Below are 11,431 nucleotides of genomic sequence, written 5' to 3'. Positions count from 1 at the left end.
TCTTATGTCGGGGTAGTTTTGGGAAAAGAAATAGGTCATTAGAAGTTGTTTACCTTTTGGGTTTTTAGGGTCTAAGTTAGTGTCTATCTGTTTGATGGATCTTGTCTGCATGCATTTTTTCTGCTCCCAAACTCGCTGGCTTTCCTCAGGAAGTAAATTATTAGTGAGACTTACAGTAAAGCATGGAACATCAGACTATAATATTGCGGCGCAGAAGAGGACAGAAAGGGAGGTAAGGGGCACCGGCAGTGGTGCTTGAGGCCGGGTGGCGTGTCCACGTCCACATGTGAGTCTGGCTGTGGAGGGGAGTTTGAAAAGCTTAGAGTAGCATGAGTAGAAGCTGAGGTATAGGTTTGGATTTTGCGGCGATGGCTCGTTGGCTGGATCGAGAGCTGTGGTGTCATCTGCCTTATTGCCTCGTTGCTAAAAGGAGGGGAGTGGGGCTACAAGAACACAGAGAAGGATTAGAGCGGAGATAGATAAATGCCTGTACACAGGGAACCTCTTTTCATTTACCAGATTGTTGGCAGTATGAGTGGAGGTCTCGTAAAATTAACGAGTCTAGGGTGCCATTTTTCGGCCATTTTGAGTTATTATCTAGTGGATATTGAGTCCAAACATTGTTGCAGAAGTGTATCAATTTTGATGTCTTTAGCTGAGGTGTTAGTTTTAGAGATTTGGAATTTTTTAGGAGACATCCCAGTGGGGAGCCTGGTGACCCGTTTTGAGACATTGAGTTGCCCATTGGGAAGGTACAGGGAGGGGGCTACGGAGCCATCCAATCCAGCGTCCCAGTGGATGAAACTCGGTAGAAAAGTTTCGCCTATGCGCAGGGGTCGCGAGTCGTCACTCGGACTCCTGGTGGCTTCGCCAGATCCCGGATCTGGCAGAGAGTGCCCTCGCCAGGCCTGGACTTCGGCTGAGTGAACCGGCTGCTAAGAGCCCTGGGGAAGGGAAAAAGAGTGAAGGGCACTCCCAACGGGACCTTCTCAATGGTCAATGTCTGTCTCAAAACTGTAGAGGAGTAGAGGCTGGCCATGAGCACGTGGGAGAGAGGGGGAAGGGAAAGGGGAGAGCAAGGCTGCAAGAGCACAAGGGCAGGAGAGGCCAAGAGAGAGAGAGGAGGGGTCAAGCAGCTCCTTTTATAGTGTCAGGTCACTGGGGCGGAGCATACCTGGCCACTGCTGGGTAATTGAGGGGTGGGGTATACCTGGCTGTTGCTAGGTAACTGAGGGGTTGGGTTTACAGAATCCCAACACCAATGGTCTATTCTTCTGTCCAAATAATACCTTCCTTCGTGCCTTTTTAAAATCTAGATTCTACATGGAAGGAAACATAATATTTGCCTTTGAGATTTTATCATATTTTAACATAACTTTTTTTATCTTTCCTTCTTTCTTTCTAGGGCTTCAATTTCATGTACTCTTGAACATCTGATAGGCTGAGCAGAGAGCTCAGTCAGTAAAGTACTGGCCACACAAGCATGAGGATTCTCAGATCTCATGTAGAAAAATGAGCTATGACAGGGCATGCTTATAACCCTACCATTGAGAAGACAGGTGGAGAGTAAAGACAGCCATATTTCTGGAGTTCACTAACCAGCCAGTCTAGCCTCTTCAGGACCAAAAGAGAAATTTGTGCAGATGGCTTTTACATAATGACACTTGAAGTTGACTTTTTCGATAAGTGTATTCACATATACAATCTCATGTCTACCTGTGAACACACACACACACACACACACACACACACACACACACACACACAGCCCAAATCATACTTGATATGGTTATATAAACTTCTATGGCTTGCAATTTTTAAAAAACATTTCGCTTTTGTTTTTTGAGACAGGGTTCCACTGTGTAATCCTGGCTGTCCTGGAACTTATTTTGTAGGTGAAGCTGGCCTCAAACTCAGATTTATCTGCCTCTGTCTCTTGAGTTCTGGGCTTTAAAATGTGCACCACACAGCCTGGCCTTAATTTAAATATTTGTTTGTTTTTGTTTTTAAAGACGTGGTTTTCTCTGTGTTACAGCCCTGACTATCCTGAAATTTACTTTGTAGACCAGGCTGGTCTTGAACTCACAGATATTCACCTACTCCTGCCTCCTGAGTGCTGGGATTAAAGGCGTGTGTCATGACTGCCCTGCGTGGTTTGTAATTATTAAGTATAAATTATTTTGTCTCTCTCCTCAAGTGAATAATTGTTTTGGTTAGGGTTTCCACTGTAGTGAAGAGATGCCACAAGCAAGGCAACTATTATAAAGGACAACATTTAATTAATGACAACACTTAATTTTGGCTGGCTTACGGATTTAGAGGTTCAGTCCATTATCATAAAGACTGGAGCATGGCAGCATCCAGGCAGACATGGCACAGGAGGAGCTGAGAGTTCTCCATCTTATTCCAAAGGGCAACTGGAGAAGACTGGCATCCTCAAGCAGCAAAGAGGCAGCTCTGTTTTCCCACCCCTACAGTGACACAGTTACTCCAACAAGGCCACACTTCACAATAGTACCACTTCCTGGGTCAAGCATATTCAAACCACCACAATAGTTAATTTGTTTTGGTCTGTTTCAAGGACACTGTCCTCATCCCATGGTGTTCATTAATTGTTAAAATTTACTCAAGGAATGTTCACTTTCAGGCGAAGTTTGCAGTCCCAGGATTTTCATTACTGGGTTCTTTTTCATTTCCACATCTCCCCTAACAAAACTCTGCTTTGTGCTCCTATATCAATCATTTCCAATAGATCTTGTACATGTGATTTAAAAGACTTACTATCCTGTTTCTGCTGTCTGGGATTGCTGAGAAACTCTCTGCCCCCCCCCCACCTGCTCCGCCTGTGGGTAACACTTTCCCTGTTGCTTCTACACACAGTACTTTTTAATTGTAGATTTCACAACAGGGTTACTAAACTGTAGGAGACATATTGCTTTCCTGTGAAGAGCGTCGTCGGGTTTGGTCTGAGGACTGAGTTAAATGACTGTCAAATCATGTCTTTCTGGGGGAGTTTTGATGGTGCTGGCTTAGTTTTGCATTGTCCTTCGGTCTCAGTTGCAGTCCTAGCTCCTGGGCTTCAATGAAGAGCACAAGAAATTCAGTTGGTCTCTTTCACTTGTCTTGACTTAAATTGGAATCTTTGATTTTCTAGAACATTTTTCTCAGTGTCTGTTGAAATCTCTGTCCAGTTCTTAGAGCCATTGCCTGTTATTGAGCTCTCTATAGGCTTGATAGGTGTTGTGTATTGTGGTCATAAATGCATACTTTGAGTACAGTTTATGTAACAATTTGGGTGATTGCAGGCCACCTCATTTAGCAGGAAGGGTCCTTATTCTGCTCAGACAGGCCTTAATCATCAGTCCAACCACTATCCTCTTCCTGATTCTCTCCCCTCTGTAGAGTCAAATTCCTGATGTTTGTGCAATTCTATACTGTAACAACCATGTAAGATTGTGATGGAGCTGAAAAAATATCCTATCGCTTGGTGATACAGGAGTCACTGTAAACGATACATGACTCCTGTTTGTGTGAGGATACTAGTGCAGACATACCCATTGCACTGGTGGTTATATGAAAGTAGAGCAAATCCCATTTTATTTCCTGTGTGTATAATAGGCTGTAATATTCCTGCATAGGCTTCTGTAAACCCTATAATGTTGAGGGCATGATGAAACTCCTAATGATGCATCATTTTGCATGTACTTCTGTCATTAAACAGCACACAGTGGAATTTCCTGAGAAAAGCAATATGGTCCAGAGAGAGAGAGAGAGAGAGAGAGAGAGAGAGAGAGAAAGAGCTGGTCAATGTGGATCTCACTTAGTTTGTTCCAAGATTTCAAGGATTGTATTTCCTACAGGCTCTGCCTGTTTTCAGTCATTCCCCTCGGTGGCTCCAAACAATTATTTTAATTCTGATTTTATAATTGCTTGCTCTGTTTTATGGTCTAGAGTTTCAAGGTGTTAATGGCAAATGGGAATTCTATAAAATAGACCCTGTTATAATAGAACTGAACTCTTAACAATACAAAAAAAAAAAGGCAAAACAAAACAAAATCCTTTACTCTTTCTTGGCATAACTATGCATCACTGAAAGGTATACATAAAGTGTGGATAAGAATGCAATAAGAGTAAGAGATAACTGTTGGTGAACATCTAGTGTGCCAAACACTGTTTTTTCTAGGTGCTATGTCACACACTTAGCGGATGACAAAGCTGGAGTGTAGAGAAGTTGGAAAAGAACCTTACCCACAGCCAGGGATATGACTCAGCTGACCAAGTGCTAGCTATGAAATCTGACTTCAGATGACCAGCACACATATAAAGAGCCAGGAGGCGTGGTATAGGTCTATAGTCCCAAGTGTGAGACAACCAGAGAAAGCCAGACCTTTGAAACCCAATGGCCAAGGTTCAGTGAAAGACTGTTTCAAAAGATAAGGTGGAGAGCAACTTAGAAAGCACCCATTGTTTACCTCTAACCTCCATATGAATTCACATACATAAGTACACACACACACACACACACACACACACACCTCATACATATAAAATTTTCAAGTCTAATCCCAAGACTGTCTGATGTCAGAGCCTTCTCTCTTACCCATCATGTAATCCTGTTGTTCAAGTATAAGCTGCCTATTTCTTTAAAAATAAAACATAATTTTATTTTTATTTATGTGACTGTTTGTGTGAGTGTGAGTGCTTATGGACACCACAAGAGGGCAGAAGAAGGAATGGGATCCTCTGGAACTGGAGTTTAAAGCACATTTGAGCCACTTGACATGGGTGCTGGGAATCAAATTCATTCTCCAGATGAAAAACAAGTGATCTTTAACTTCTGTAAGTCTGTCCAGCCCCATGCTACTTCCCCACTCAGAGTGGATAGAAGCATGTAATTTAGAACTGGACTGAATGGCCTATCTGTGTGGTTATTTTAAACACGTGTATTTGATATCTTATTAAAATAAGATCAGCTAAAAATATTTTCATGTCAGAGCAAGTACTTTCTCACAATCAGAAATTCTTACTGGGGAGTAGGCTAGAATAGTATTTTCATTCTGCATCATGGGAGCCATCTCTTTCTTTGCCTCGGATTTTGGATAGGCCTCCCTCAGGCAGAACTCAAGGTTTTTGTATATCTGGGGTTACTGCCCTGCTACCTGTCTATACACTTCTCCCAAATTCAGGGCCAAGACTAATCCCACTCACACCGAGCTGCTCAAAACATCAGCCTTTGAAGTCTTGCAAAATATCCATCCCATGTGCTTCTCTGGGGTCAACGCAAAAACATTTGAAAAGTATTTTAACCAGTGAAACTGCTATAAATCAAAGACCACAGTGAAGTATTTTCCCTCATAGGAAACAAAACTTTTTTCTTTTAGAATCAATAAGAAGATACTCCTTCTCTTAACAGCCCTCCTTTGCTGCATGCTTCCTGTCGTAAACTCTTCAAGCAGAAGCAAATATTATTTTCCAAAATTAAAATGCATACATCATTTGGAAATGAGTCTGAAAACCTTGAACTGATCTGGGAAAGAAGCTGGTTTTGCTGTAGGCTATGGCTGAAGACATATTTACTTATAATATGATGTTGTGAGGACTCATGGGAAACCCTCTTGGGAGATTAGTGTTGAGATTCAGAATTCTTGTGTGTGTTCTAAGGGTGATGTCTGTTTTCCTTTCACAGTGCCATCCATTTTGATTGTGATGAATTTGCTTCTTAGCATAACCTATAGGATCACCTACTGCCTCATCTGTGCTGACCCTAGTGAAGGCGAAGAAAATAGTGTCATCAAAAAAGAAATAAAATAAAACAGTAACAAAAAACAATCAACTCACTAAATACATAATAAAGCACTGAATCCCTAGCTAACTCAGCTTACACTGCTTCCCTACCTGTATTAATTTTTATGTCTGATTTTTCTTTTCTGATCTAAATTAATTTTATCCTCGTAGTAGCCTCCTTTAAACAATTCTGACTATAAATAACAAAATGTTCCCCAGATTTCACTGCCATACTGTTAAAAATAAGAAACACAGAATTATAAACAAAGGTTGAGAACCTGACAAAAGAAACTTAATCAGCTACTTTTTAGAGGGTTAATAAACTTGGTGTTGAGGGATATTTGGAATCAAGAAAAAGATGAGTATACAAATGACTCAAAGTGGAGAGAGAGAGAGAGAGAGAGAGAGAGAGGCTGGAGAAATGGCACAGCAGTTAAGTGTGTCTACTACTCTATCAGGTAATCACAGTTTAGATCTCACCTCATATATCAGTTGGCTCAGAAGTACTGACAACTCCTCAACCAAAGGATCTGGCACCGCTTTCTGACCTCTATATTGTATAAGTTTCCTCTAAGATTGATAATTTTATCCTACAGGGTAGCTCCTTAAGTAGAGAGGTAAACAACTCAATATAACTTCAGGAAGTCCCCGAAAATGAACAGACTCATTAGGCCCCTCCCTGTCTTGGTAAGTAGACCTAAAGTGTGATGAAGATTCCCCTTTCCAAACAACAAAAGCCACAAGGAAGACTCTGAGACAAGTAGAGATTCCTGGAAGAGGTTTATGTCAGAGTCACTTGAAAAGAGATTTAAGTAATCAATTCCTATCTGGTGAACTGCCTGCAGCGTAATCAATGTGCTTCATATTTCCCAGCTTCTGTGATGAACTGTCACCCATGCTGGGGTAGACTTTGGTGATACACCTGTCTGTGAGTCATTTCTGTTCCTTTAAGTAACTCAAATAAAACTCATTGTTCACCAGACTGGACTTAGATCTGTTAGGATCCAAGAGTCACTGAAAGAAGACCCCAGATTAAATAGAATGCAAAGGTGAAGATCATTTATTTCCAGCAGGGAGGGATCAACCATTCATCAAAATTGCAGTGACTCAAGGGGCTTGCAGGGCTAGAAGAATTTTCCAGAAGGATTAGGTAGCCTCTACTATGACTGATAGGGGCAATGCAGGAACATTAGTACAATTTTGATTGGCTGCTGTGTTAGTTTCATTATCTTTAATGAGACTTGAATGAAGAATTTTGGAAATCAGCTCAATTTTGACCTTGTTATCTCCTTTAGCTAGGTGTCCCAAGAGCTCACTCATCTGACTCTTTGGGAGAATCCAGTTGGGATTCTCAACTATGTTGGTAATGCTTTCAGGGAATTATTCAGTATGCTTCCCAGGGAATTAAAAACTTTATTCCCAAGGTGTTTGGACCTCTCAGTGTTATCTGTATTTTGGTCTGTTGTGGGTTCCCCACCTGGGATGAACAAAATGTGTGTTCTCTTCCCCAGATAAGTTTTGTCACACAACCCATGGCCACACGCATACACAAATCTTTTTTTTTTTTTTTTTTTTTTTTTTTTTTTTAGTGAGCAAACAGCCTGAATAGGTAATAAAAGTAAAAAATAATGCAAGATGCTAAAATAGAAACAAAAAATCATAAAGCTTTAGTAATCAAAGAAATGAAAATCTAACAATAATGAGAGACCTCTTTACGTAATAGAAATATGACTTACCTACTTCCTTGAGCTTTGCCTAGTTTGCTCCCTGAATGTAAGTAGTTATGATGATCAGTATATACAAATCTGAATGTGTATGACAAGAACGTGTGTGTGTGTGTGTGTGTGTGTGTGTGTGTGTGTGTGTGTGTGTGTGCTTTCTGGAGGCATCAGAGAAGTGATAGAGACCCCACGGTATGTGAGATGCCTGGACCAAAGAAATGAAGCCATTAGGTGTGAGTTTTGAAAAAAGATTAGCACATTCAAAACACTTTCTCTCTCTCACACACAGAATATTTCTCATATACAGATATATCTATATATGTTTGTATCATGCATCAAATACAGATTTCAAATGACTAAGTCAAGCTAATAAATGTAGATCTCTGTGTTTATGGTTTTTTTTTTTTTTTGTGGTGAGAAGACTTAAAATCTACCCACTCATTTTCAATAATATATATATATATTGGCTAACTACAGATACTACTTTGTACAATAGATTTCTTAAACTTATTCTTCCTATCTAAATGAAGTCTTATTCGCTTTCACCAACATTTTTCCAACCACCCTTCCCTAGCTCCCAGAATATGCCATCCAGTGAGTTCATCTGGTGAGTTTAACTCTACAAAAACTTATATGTAAATGAGACCCATGATAATTGTCTTCCTATGACTAGCTTATTTCATTTAACGTAATGTCTTCTAGCTTCATTCATGAAGTCACAGGTAACAAGATTCCTTCTTTTTGTAAAGTTGAGTAGTAGTCTATTATGATTTGGGTTTTTTTGTACACATTCATTGGGTGATGGATGCTTATTTTTATATCTGTGAACAACATTGAAATTAAAATTAGATTGCAGATGTCTCTTTAACATACTGTTCTCTGTTTTCTCTGGATATTTCTACAGAAGTAGGATTGCTGAATCAGATGTATTACTGAAGGTAGCAATGACCATTTATTGTGTGCACGGTCCCTGGAATCCAGTGAGTGAGAATATTTTTTCTAATTTAAAAGGATGAGAAAAAGCATTTGACTAGGTAGCAAAATCCACAGGGTGAATTAAATCTATCCAATGGGGAGAAAAGCTTTCAAATGAATGAATGAATGCATGTTTGAATGAATGAGCTAAGTTTGTCAGGGAGACATTAAGGACTGTGAGGAAGGGGGATTGAATGGCCAGCCTCTAAAGGACAAACTTAAGATCTGATTTCTTTTCTTTATGTGGATCATTACCATTCTGTTACTAAAGAGAACAATCCTGAACAATTCTTTTGGACCTGATTACATCTTCATTGTTTCATGGCATTTCATCCAAACCACCAAATCTAAACATTCCCAACTTAAGCATTTTCCTGGCCAATAAGTCCTGAAAAAGGCCCATCTTTGTTATGCTTAAGGAATACAGAAGGTTGCCTCAAATTGTGAGTCTGATCATTGTTTGAACAGTTTATCTTTGTCTATTATGAGGATAATTAAACAAATTTGATGAAATACTTTTAAATATTAACATTGATTATAACACAATGGCGAACTTCTGGGCAACATTTTCCTTTCTATCTTCCAACATTTTACAAATTCTATTAGTTTTGAATTACATTTTATAATGATGAGAAATCAGTCCAAGTCGCTCTTGTGAATCTTGAGGAAGAGAATTGAATTAGGAAAGTTAGGAGACTAGAAATCCTGGGATACTCAGAAATCTCTTGAGTTTCATCCATGTGAATGATTCAAAAGGAGGGCTCAGAGCTGTGTGCATGTATTAGAGAGGCTCTGCATCCAGATCCAGTCATCCTGAGCTGTTGAACACAGAATAGATAAAGGTGAGATCTGAAGGGTCAGAGGGCACCAACTGCACTTCATCTGCAATTGCAATTAGTTCTGTCTGTCTCCAAAGTCCCAATGTACTTGGAATACAACACCCTCTCCTCTTAACCCAGCGTTCACCCTCAAGCCTCCCTCTTTAACATGCATGTGTTTATGAGAAAAAAAAAAAAAGAAAAGAAAAGAAAGAAATGGGTTGTCATGGAAATTTTTAGTGTCAGAATTGCAACTCCTAAGCAAGCCATTACTGACAAGAAAGTAACAACCCAAACAAAGTCCTTGTTAAAGAGAAGCTTCTTTATAAGTATTTAAAACACTGAAAGTATGAACAGTAAATCGGCTTTACTTGTGAACTGAATTTATAAAGGTTTGACACAGATCTATTTCTGGAAAAAAAAAATCACATCATTTAAAGTATAACAAGGGGACATATAACTGATAGGAATTGCATATGGGCTCTGCCTCCACTGAATTAAACATTTATTAAGGCTCTGCTACTTTATATTAAAAATTAATATTTTCATAGATTGATTTTCTGAAAGTGGGCATATGGATATAGTTGAACACAAGGTTTCGAATGGTTTTTAGTTGTCATTAAGACTGGACATGGATGGAACCAGCTCCGTGAAGCACTGAGTTGGAGCTATGTATGAAACCAGAACCACAGCTTGCGTTTACTTGTTGTTGACAGGCATGGACCTCAATAACTACCCCAAGCTTGGGAACTAGGCAGATAAGGGAGGAAAGAGATGGCTTCTTTTTTTGTTCATTTGTTTTGTTTTTTAATTTATGAAACATATGCATGCAAAAACCCGAGAGACTTACATAACAAACATTTGGCTCAAAACAGAAAATTAAAAACACAAGTGGAACCACTTAAGAATTCTCCCCAAAGCTTATTTTCTCTCCTCCTTTGTCCAAGACTTGACAACAGCTGGAATTTTCTGCCAACCATTAACTTGTGTTTTAAAAACTTAGTATGTATGCATGCACTAATAAATACTATGGCACTATACTTAATTTTAAATGGAGTATAATTCGACACTGCTAATAAATAGCCATGTCATTTACAGCACTTCAGTTTCTTTTGGGGGATGACTACAGGTTGACACTCATTTACATAATTTGGTCACAAATGTTTCCCATTCTGTTTCTCAGGCATTTGTGATGTCAGCATCACACCCTTGAGTATGTGCCCTGTGTGAAGCAAGCCACACAACTGCACTTAAGCATCCAAATGGCTGGCAGGCAGACAGGTTCTACATCAGTTCCTTTGAGAAATAAGTCAGGTACAGGAAACTGTTGGCTTCTATTACCAATACCTTAGCTGCAGGCAATGGCTCTCCTTCCTGTGTTTCCTTCCCCTGGTTTTACATTTTTTTTCTCCCCTTCTCTCCTTTTGCTTCCTGCTGCCTCTGTTATATTTAAAACAAGTGGAAAGCATTGCAGGTGTCTGCTGGCAAGTATTTACTGTAGGTGGCTTTTCAAAGATTAAAAACAGTTGCAACGATTTTAATTTGGTCTTAAAAAAAGATCTCGTAAGACATTTCTGGAAATCAACACATCCTTCCTGCTGGTAGATTTTAAAGTTGTGTTTGTTGGTTTGTTTGTGCTTCAGCCCAGTTCTTCTTTCCCGCAGTGCCTGGCGCAGACTGTTCCAACTTTAACTAGGGAGTGTCATTCTTATTTCAGAAGATGTAGGGGAGTTCTAGAATGATGGCTTAAAATGAAGGAAACTGTGGCTACAGGGTCTGGCACATTGTAGACCGTGTGCCGCTCAGGCAAAACAACACCTGAGAAGAACAGCATCTGGAAACCGCAGAAAGGGAAGGGACAGATGTGGCATGAGCTGTGGTGGTTGGAAGGGACATGACTTCTTCCTCTCAGGAAGTCAGCATACTACATGGATAACGTTCTCCCAGAGCATCTCCATATTTCTTAGAGCATCCACTCATGTGGCTCTACAGATCACTTAAAAGCTATCTACTCCTAAAGCAGATGGTGTAATTTTAACTTGAGGCTCAGGTATGTCTCACTTACAAAGGTCCCAGAGCTTAGGAGCAAGAGTAGAAGCTACCCGCTTAGCACCGAAGAGCTCAGATTCTCCA

The sequence above is a fragment of the Micromys minutus genome, assembly GCF_963924665.1.
Source record: "Micromys minutus genome assembly, chromosome: 22".
Taxonomy (NCBI): domain Eukaryota; kingdom Metazoa; phylum Chordata; class Mammalia; order Rodentia; family Muridae; genus Micromys; species Micromys minutus.
Note: the sequence above shows the minus strand (reverse complement) of the source record.